Source organism: Manis pentadactyla, chromosome 14 (genome assembly GCF_030020395.1).
Source record: "Manis pentadactyla isolate mManPen7 chromosome 14, mManPen7.hap1, whole genome shotgun sequence".
Classification (NCBI taxonomy): Eukaryota; Metazoa; Chordata; class Mammalia; order Pholidota; family Manidae; genus Manis; species Manis pentadactyla.
The window spans coordinates 30,810,057-30,819,483 of NC_080032.1; the positions used below are offsets into that span (position 1 = coordinate 30,810,057).

Consider the following 9,427-nt stretch of genomic DNA (forward strand, 5'->3'; position numbering starts at 1 on the left):
CATATATGCCTCCCTGCAGCAGCAAAAGGTGCTGAACAGAACTTAGGTTCAAATACCATGCCCACTAGGCCCACTAAGTGGCGTGTGGGTTTGTCTGGGACAGCTTGCACATATTTTCCTACCAGGGCCACTCCAGCTTCTCCCGAAGCCCCAGATGTGCTCCTTAGAACGTGACTTTGACATCCCTCCAGTGGAGAGGAAGGTGTCTGTCTGCGTGCCCCCGTGAGCCCAGGCAGGGTAGTGACGACAGTGGGAGGACACTCGGGATTCCAGAGGCCGCATCCTAGACGTCAGTGCCAAGGCCACTTGGCTCCCCAGGGACCGGGACCCTGGCCACCACACTGTGAGGAAGCCCTGTGTTCCATGGAAGCAGCGTGGGGACGCGTGCCGGCTCAGCTGGGGACAGAGTGAGCAGGGCAGCTGGGTCTCTACCTGCTTGGGATTCACCGGCCAGAGGGGAACCCCACTGTGCTCAAAGGCTGCCTCTCACTGGCTGACCTCAGCTTGGCCCCTGATGGGTTCCCTGGCTCCTAGCTCCTCCTTTCCTTTTCTTTAAGCAGGGTCGCCTGCCCTTACCTGCCCTTGCCTTGTGAGTGTCCGAGGGAGAGTGGCTGTTGAGGACACTGTGGAGGCCTGGAGGCCCGCATTCCCCACAGCTGTGCTGGGAGCCCTCACTCTGCCGGCTACGCCAGCATCCCAGCACTGCCAATCGTCCGCTCCTGGTGCCCTCAGCCTGGCACTGAGAGTGAGGGGCCTCCTAACGCTGGTGTGGCCATGCTGCCCCTGCTGAAACCGCCACGGCTTCCGCTGCTCCTGGCGCCAGTCCCACGACTTTGTGGGGCTCCCCAGGCTCTGAGCCCTGCCCAGCCCCACCTCATTGTCCCGTCTCCCCTCTTTTCCTGTCCCCAGAGGGCACGAAGCTCTCTCCCAGTTCAGCGTTTTAGCACCTGCTGCCCGTCTGCTGAGCTGCCGGGACACTTTGGCACACTCTCCACCCCAGCCCCAACATCTGCAGACGGAGGCAGGAGCCTGAACGGACCCCGGCCCATCCTTCTCCTCCTGCCTGCCCTCTGCCTGGCACCGTGAGGGGACTGTGAGGACGCCCCCACTGCAGGTCCACACCGCATCCAGAAACTCCCCTCTCCTGGGCCACACCCAGAGCCGAGAGGTGTGTGCCCTGGCAGAATAGTCTGCTGTGGGGTGGATGGACCTGGAAGAGCCCCCCACAGGCCCTGGAAGTGAGCTGGGACATCTGAGCAGAGAACAGGTGACCCTGGGTACCCTGGTCCCCCCACCAGCGTTCTGACATACTCCATGATAGAAAAAGCCAGCCTTGAACATCTACCAAGCTCAGGGAGCACAGCTTCAGGGAAGCACCACACACATGCGCTCTCTCTTGAATTTCCCTTTTCCTGCCCCATTCACAGCATCCCTCTGGACTCACTGTTGGGGATCAGGAGAGGGAGGAGAATAAAAGGGCAGGAAAGTGTTGGTTGTGCCCTCTAGGAGGGTCAGAGAGCATGGCTCTCTTGTGGCTGCTCTGTGAGTGCGTTGGAGACACCACCCGTGGGTGCTCTGCTCCTCGACCAGGGTGATAGTGATGCCAGAGTTCTTGTTCGTGGAGTCGAAGAATGAACTTTGCAAACACTCTTGGTGGAAGAGCAAGGCAGAGACTTTTCTTTAGAGATAAAGTGAGAGGACAGAGCTCCTGGCTCACGAAGGGAGGGGACAAGAGAGTCCAGGGTGGTGTGTTGTCTAGGGGATTTATAGGCGGTTGAGACAAAGGGCTAGGGATGCAGACCTGCCAGAAGGTCCCAAAATGTTTATATTTGAAGAGACACTAAGTTTCTTATCAGTCTTCTGGGTTATTCTGCAAAGTTAACACAAGAAATTTACTGCTTTGATTTTTTCCCAGGATAGCAGCTTCCTGGACTGGGAACATATCAAGACTGCCTGTCCTGCTCCCAAGGTGGACTCAGTTATTGTCTGTTTGTTAAAGAGTATGTTAAGAAACTTACTTTTTAACTTATTGGGTTTTAAAATGCAATCTTACCTTTAAGATGGAGTCCTTCTTGTTTTTACTATGTTATTTATGACTGGGCTTGCTTGCCATTATTAATGCCTAGGTTGCAGATCATTTGATTTAGGGCTGAAGGAAGAAAATCAGCATCTGGGTAAAGTTAAAGAAAATAAGCAGGGCCTTTTAGCAGGCTAAAGTAAATCATACAATAGCCTGACTTAATTGACACAATGAAGACATGGGCTATGCTGAGTTGTTTTCTTATCTGGGGGATATTCAAACATTCCAGTCCAAGTTACTCCTGGGTTTTTAGTTTTAACTAATCTCACTGAAGAATGCCTATATTCCTAGTTTGACATTTTTACCGTAGAGAATTAATGTAACTCTGACTTTGCTTAATGTTTAATAAGGAGTTTTGGTAGGGGTTTCTTTGCACATTGTTACGTTGTTCTGGCTGTGATTAACCTGCTTTGCTTTTTCCTGGAGGTCCTCACCCTACTCTGTCTAAACCCACAGTCCTTATCTCAATAGCCTCAAGCCAACAGCCTAGGCACAGGCGCCCATCTGCGCAGGCGTCCTGCTGAGCGACCTCTTCTCACCCTTGCTCTGCACTCAGCTCCAGGTGCTTGGGCTACACTCGCCCAGCAGCTCTCTTGAAGGTCCCCTCATTCCTGAGGGGGGAGTAAGGACAACTTTTTCCTTAAAGAAAAGCTCTTTTCATTTTCATTTCTAGTCCCACACTGCGGCCTAGTGGCAGGTGGTAGCTAAAGGTCAAGGACCAATTTGTTGCCATCTTTCTACAAGTCTTGCACTGCTCTCTAGTTGAGGGGCGGAGGGTGGGGCACTCTTTTTGGAGCTTTGACCAAGATCTCTGGACTAGGAGATTTTGAAAAATCTTGTTACATGAAAAAAGGTTTTGCACCTGTAGGGATTCAATATGCACCTCAATGGCATAATGATTATTTTAAGCTAAGAACATCTAAACAAACAGCAGCTACAGAAAAAAACCTCCTTTTGCAGATGTAAGCAGGACCTCCTGGAAAATACAGCCGCCACACATCCCCTCTCTGGGAGGTTTACAGCCAGAGAGGAGACTGCCATTAGCACTGGGATGAGTAATTGCTTCAACAAACTTTAGCTGTTCTACCTTCCATTTGTTCTTTCAGAGGCTCCTTTCTCCTTCACCCCTTTCCTCTTATTAAGTGGGTTTATAAACCTCTTTCTTTGGATGTCTGGGGAGCCAGTTCATCAGAAGGATCCCTGGTAAATAAACTTTCCCCTCTCTCCTGTTAATCTGTGTGTTGTTAGTTAATTCACAGGCCCCCAAGCACTGACCCTAAATCCGTGGAGGAAAATGCTTTCCTCCCAACAATTCTCCTCCAGACAAGTGTGTGGATGACGGTCTCAGACTTTCTATCTGGTCCTGGACTGGCTCTTTCCGCTCAGCCAGTGTTACAGCAGAGCCCAGGGTTCCCTCCCTCGCACCCTATCTCTCATATGTGCTGATTGGATTAAAAGAGATGGGGAAAGAGAGAACATGAGAGATTATCCTGCTAAATTTGTTACTTATATAAGTCATTGTACCTCCAGCTCAGCCACAATCGCCAAAGGGCTGATGTGTGCCCCGGAGTGACTGCACAAAAGGAAGGCTTTCCTGGTTTTAAAGCAATAATGGCTAGGAGAGGGCATGAATTATGCTTGTTTTCATTCCATCTGGTCTCATTGCATTTGAATGGAATATAAAATGTCACCAGGTGGTGATTACACAGTGACTGAACCCCTCCCAAAAAAGTCAACAGCGTCTGTATTCGTCAGCTTGGGCTGCCATTACAAAATGCCACAGACTAGGTGGCTTCAACAGCAGGAATCTATCTCTCACCATTCTGGAGGCTGGGAGTCTGAGATCAGGGTGCCAGCTGACTTGTTCTTGGTGAACAAACCTCTTCCTAACTTGCAGACGTCAGCCTTGCTGTGTCCCCACAGGGCTGCATGGTGGGGTTGCGGCAGGGGGAGCTCTGGTGTCTCTTCTAGAGGACATTAATCCTATCAATGGGGCACATTCTCATGATCTCCTCAAAACCTCCTCACTCCCCAAAGGCCCCTTCTCCAAACACCATCACTCTGGGGCTCAGGGCTTCCACAGAGGAATTTGGGGTGGGAGACACACAAACATTCCAGCCATACCAGTTTCTCTATAAACAAAGACTAACCAGTTAAAAAGTATTATAATAAATACAACACGAAGTGTTTGTGTTAAAATATGTTACTTTTGTGTTTCCACCGTCCTTTGGTGGATCTCACCAGCAGACATCAAACCTACCTTTCCTGTCCCCCTCCTGCTAGTGACTCAACCCACCCTCCCTGGGAATTACAGGCTCCAACAGGAGAATCCGGTGTAGAAAAAAATTTTGTGTTTCAATAGGAACTGTGTGCCATCTGACACACTCCCTTCTGGGTCCTCAGCTCTGTTGTCTTTGAGCTATTTTGCAACTCTTAGTATGTCCTAAGGGACTGATGCATAACTGCTGCCCTGTCCAGAAGTGATTCTGACTTCCTCCCACCGTGGAAAAATCACTTTTGTCCCTATTTGCAATTCATCTCAACATTCCTTTATTCCACAAAAATGTGTGCCATTTTGAGTTGTCCTTTGAAATGGCTGTAACCTCAGCCTGGTTTTCTCAGATTGTATGAGCCAAATACATTCTTCCACATGTGTTCCATTCATTTTTCCATCTGTAAGAGAGTCTTGGAAAGGTAAGATCCTATCTTTCCCTGAAAGTTGTCTTAACACAGGGGAGCCTTTGGGAGAAGGGGCAGGGCTCAGCTTCCAGAGAACAGGGGGAGTTTCCAGGCCCTGTGGCTTCACCGTTCTGGGCCATGGCCACCCATCTTCCCCACATGTGGGGCGGTTCTCAACTCCTTTCTTTCTTGCACCCCTACATCCAACCCTGTGGCAGGCTGAATAATGGCCCTTGGAAGATGTCCACGTCCTCACCTCTGAAACCTGTGAGTAAAACAGGATCTTTGCAGATATGAGTAAATTAAGGATTTTGAGAAGGGGAGGCTATCTCGGATTATTTAATTGGGCCCAATATAATCTCAAGGAAGCCAGGGGGCAGAGGTCAGGAAAGGGGCTGTGAAGGTAGGAGCAGCAGCTGAAGGTGGAGGGAAGGCCGGGAGTCAGCAGACCCAGCGGCCTCTCCGGAAAAGGTGGAAGCTGGAAAAGACAAGGGGACAGTGCCCCAAGGGAACCAGCCAGGACCACGCTCTGTAAGACTCCTCAGACTCCTGAGCTTCAGAACTTGAAGGGAATACATTTGTGCTGTTTTATATTTGGAGTAATTTGCAGCAGCAGCAGAGGAAACTAGTGCAAACACCACCACGAATCATGTTGGCTGTACCTTCGGAGTGTAGCCAAGGATCTTCCCAGCTCTGCCGCCGCTTCCTGGGCCCAGCCAGCTCCTTCCCTGCCTGGGTTGCTGGGGCCTGCTCATGGGTCTCCCTGGCTGCCCTGGGCCTCCGGCATCTCCTGTCCATGGACGCTGCCAAGGAGGTCCCTGGCTTTCCACCCTGGCACGGCCCCTCCAGGTGCTGCCGTGGCTCCAGAGCAGCACGCGGGTGCCCAACCCTCACATTTCCACTTGGTGCAGGGGCATGCCCTGCCTCCCCGTCCACCACCAGAGACAGTGGTGACAGGTGCCCTGCAGAGGCTCGTCCAGACTTAATTTACAGCCAGCAATAGGGTTTCATCGCCAGCTTGCAGACAGGCAGCCCCCAAATCCCAAGTCAAGAGTTCACTTTCTGACAGCTCCGGGTCTCAGCTGTCACCTCAGGCCAGGGTCCGGGGACTGACTGAGTCCTATACCATGCCTGTGTTTGTTGTTATCTCCAGATACCACTGGAAATCCACTTCGATCCTGTCACTGCCACCAAATCTATTACAGAATAAAAACCCAACTGAGGATGTCTGGAGAACTAATTGGCTGTATTCACTGACCAGGAACTAGGCAGCATCCCATCTACAAACAGGTGCTCTGAGGCGCTGCACAAAACAGGAGACTTTTGTAGGTGGGGGTGGGGTGAGGAGGTCATTAGCCAGAAAAAGGATTATTTCAGGCCAGGTCACCTTCTCTTCAGGTAGGGCAGGGGTCTTACCAGGTAAGTCACCTCACCAGTGCTGGCCAGGAAATTCCAGACTGATTGGTTCAAAATGCCACTGCTGGGAGAGGTTGGGACTGCAATTAAGCCCTGGTTTGCTGTCTTGGGGGCAAGTGACACCACCTTGGGTTTGTTCTTCCTCCCTTCCTCCCTCCTTTCCTTCCTTTAACAATCGTACAAGATAAATGCACAAGGTAAAGACATTCTAATCTAAGGAAAGGTGTACAACTAAGAGTGAATGTGAGTAAATGTGTATCCTAGAATTTCCCTGGATTGCTCTGCTCAGCTGGACTATTTCTTGCTCTTTTCTTTCTCTGTTCATTCCCTTATTTTGTTGGAATAGACCCTAAGTACAATGACACCAGTGTTTATTCCATCTTCGAGCTGTGTTGCTAGTTGAGTGGGTCTTGAATTACAGGCCTTGAAAGGCTTGGCTCTTGTCCTTAGGCCCCAGGGCTTCTGCTGACATTCTGATGCTCCTTCCTCTGCAGGTAACAACGCTCTCCTGCCCCTACCCTGTATACTGTCCTGCCAGGAGCCTTTAAGATTGCCCCTTAATTCCTGGCCTGTAGCCGGACCATGAAGTGTGTCCCTGTGGGTCTCTTTCCTTTGAGTCAATTCAGCACCTGGGGGTCTTTCCTTCTGGAGACTTGGCTTCAGGCACCTACAGGAACTGACCCAGACCTTCATTTCAAATGTGAGTGGGCAGCCCACTGAGCACCAGACATTTCCGCAAAATGGACAGCAAAACTGAGAAGGACCAAAATGAGCAACAGAAGAAAACAGATCATTCAGGGAACTGAAAGTTCCAAAGTGCTGAGGGCCCCTCTAGGTCCATGGCCTCTGTAACCCCGGTGGCCAGGGGCTGCTCATGATTGTCCTTTCCTCACCCCCTCACCCCTCCCGCCCCAGGCAGTGGTTTGATATCTGTCCCTCTCTTTTCCGACCTCCAGTGTACCTCCCCAGTCCTCACCCTTAACATTCCCTTGGTTTCCCTGAGAATTGGAGACTCCGAGGGGGGTTCTCATGAGCTCCCACCCAGGCCCGCCACTTACCCGAGGCTGCCGTGAGCCCTGCTCCCTGCCTGTCTCCATGAGTTGCCGCCCTGCTCAGCGAGCCCAGCTGCCCCTGAGCTGAGGTTGCCCCCCTCTCCATCTTAGGGACGTAGCTCACCCTCTCCCCACTGCATGCCAGCATGCAAATGTGATTTTTTACATCTTGAATCACAACAAACAATACTCTGCTGCCCCCTCCAGACACTGCCTCTTCCTCCCTTTGCAGGTAACTTGAAACCCTTGTCTACACTTATTGCCCCTGATTCTTCATCTCCTATTATCTCAACCAGGATTTTGCCCCCACCATTCTACAAAACAACCATGACAAGATCAATGATGACCCCTTGTAACTAAACCCAAGGGCCAGTTCTCAGGCCTCGTGGACACAGGTCACCACCTGCCTTCTGGGACACCGTCCTCGCTGCTCCCAGCCTCTGCAGTCCCCTGCCCACGGGTCAGCCCCAGCAGCCCCTCCTCCCTCTCCTCGCTGGGTGGCCCTCAGCTGCCCACCCTCCTAACACTGCAACCTCTGGCCTCATCCCTGAAACTCCCCTCTTTGTTTAGACTCTTCATGGGCTAAGCCCATCTACACACAGTTTCTGCAGCCCCGACTTTACTCCTCTGAACTTGAGACGTGTGTATTTAACTCTACTTTTGGATGTCAGGGGACACCTGCTAGCAGTCCAACACAGCACTCCCAACCTCCAAATGGCCCCCCGTGGCCAGGGTGATTCTTTTAAAAAGCAAATGCTATCTCATTTCTCTGCTCAAAACCAGTCAGGGGCTCCACCTGCCACCCTGAGAGAAAGCCATTGCTCTTAGTGGCCTCCAGGACGGCAGGATCCGCAGGCTTGTAGGTCAAGAGGGAGAGCTCATTTTGAGCGGGCCAATACTGAGGTTCCTGAGGAATGTCCCCTATGTCCCCTTGACTGTGTCCAGAACAAAAAGGAGAACCAAGAGCATATTCTGTTTATAGAACAAGAACAGATGCTTACGGAAAAAGTTGCAAGAAAGAATTCTAGGAAACTGGAAATATTTGTTAAGTTGAAAAGAATCAATAGTTGAATGGAAAGGTGAAATTACAGAATCTGTCTACCTGGGGATGCCAATGTAAATAAGTTGTGTACATATAATCTGCTTTTATATTATTTTAAATACAAAATATAAAAATAAATACACATATTTGCAACACAATGCCCCAAACTCCCAAAATCTTCAGTGTGCCTCTTCCCAAACTGAAGACATTCTTCTACCCAATCAGGAAGTCAGCACTAAGTGTTGGTGTCACACCGACGTCACATTGCGCCAGTTCTCCCAGCGATTTCACTTTGTTCTTTGGTCCAGGATCACACTCTGCACTGGGATCACACTTTGCACTGATGAATCGCATCGCTTTTGTCTCCTTCAGTCTGGAGCAGTTCTTAGTCTCTCCCTGTCTTCACAACCTTTGAAGTGTGGGAGTCTACATTCTGCAGGATGTGGCTCAGCCTGGGTTCCCCAGGAGGTGACTTGCCTTGCATTCTTGGGGGGATTATGCAGGAGTGATGTTGTGCTGGGAGGCTCATGGGGTGTGCTGTTAATCTGGATCGCTTGGTCAGCTTGGGGGCTGCCAGGTTTCTCCACATTAAGATATCATTGTCTTCTTTGTAACTGAAATGTTTTAGCGGGAAGATATGCTCACACTACACCAGTTTCCCGCACTTCATCACAGCTCCATCCGTTTGACTTCATTTCTGTTGATGACCCTTGCCTCAATCAACCACCATGGTGGTTGGTGATTGCCAAAGAGCCCTTGTCTGTTACTGTCATTCCTACTGCACTTACTGGTTGTCTGTCTGCTGTAAGGAACAGATTCCCTTTTCCTTCACTTGTTTATATCAGTGTAGGCTCATGGGTTCCTGTTTTATTAAGTGAATATAACCATTTATCATCACTGTTTTTATATCCAATCATCCCACATTTGGCCAGCAAGAGAGCCTTGTCAAAATTGGCTTCTGTGTCCTTTAGATTTGTCCCCCTAATTTTTTCTTTTTAGCAATTCTTTACTTACTGGCACAAGAAAATGTTCTAAGTCCCTCTGGTGCATTCTCTGCCTCAGCCTTGGAATTGATTATTTCTCCAAGGAGTCCTGGAGTGAAGAATATTTGGAAACTAAAATCTGGGTACTCGGTTGCTTCTGAAATGTCATCAGTTG

General features: G+C 50.2%; 1 long non-coding RNA gene across 2 annotated transcripts in view; it reads left to right on the forward strand.

The window, feature by feature from the left end:
• The window catches only part of LOC118930430 (uncharacterized), a 29,264-nt gene extending 20,729 nt beyond the window's left edge, over positions 1–8,535 (forward strand). Inside the window, exons 3-5 of one of the 2 annotated variants that reach the window (XR_008993605.1) lie at positions 558–1,267; positions 1,916–6,049; positions 6,670–8,534. This is a non-coding gene — a long non-coding RNA (uncharacterized LOC118930430). Of the gene's footprint in view, positions 1–557; positions 6,050–6,669 lie in introns of both variants that reach the window. The other variant, XR_008993604.1, reaches the window with a different exon arrangement.
• Positions 8,536–9,427: the final 892 nt, after the last annotated feature.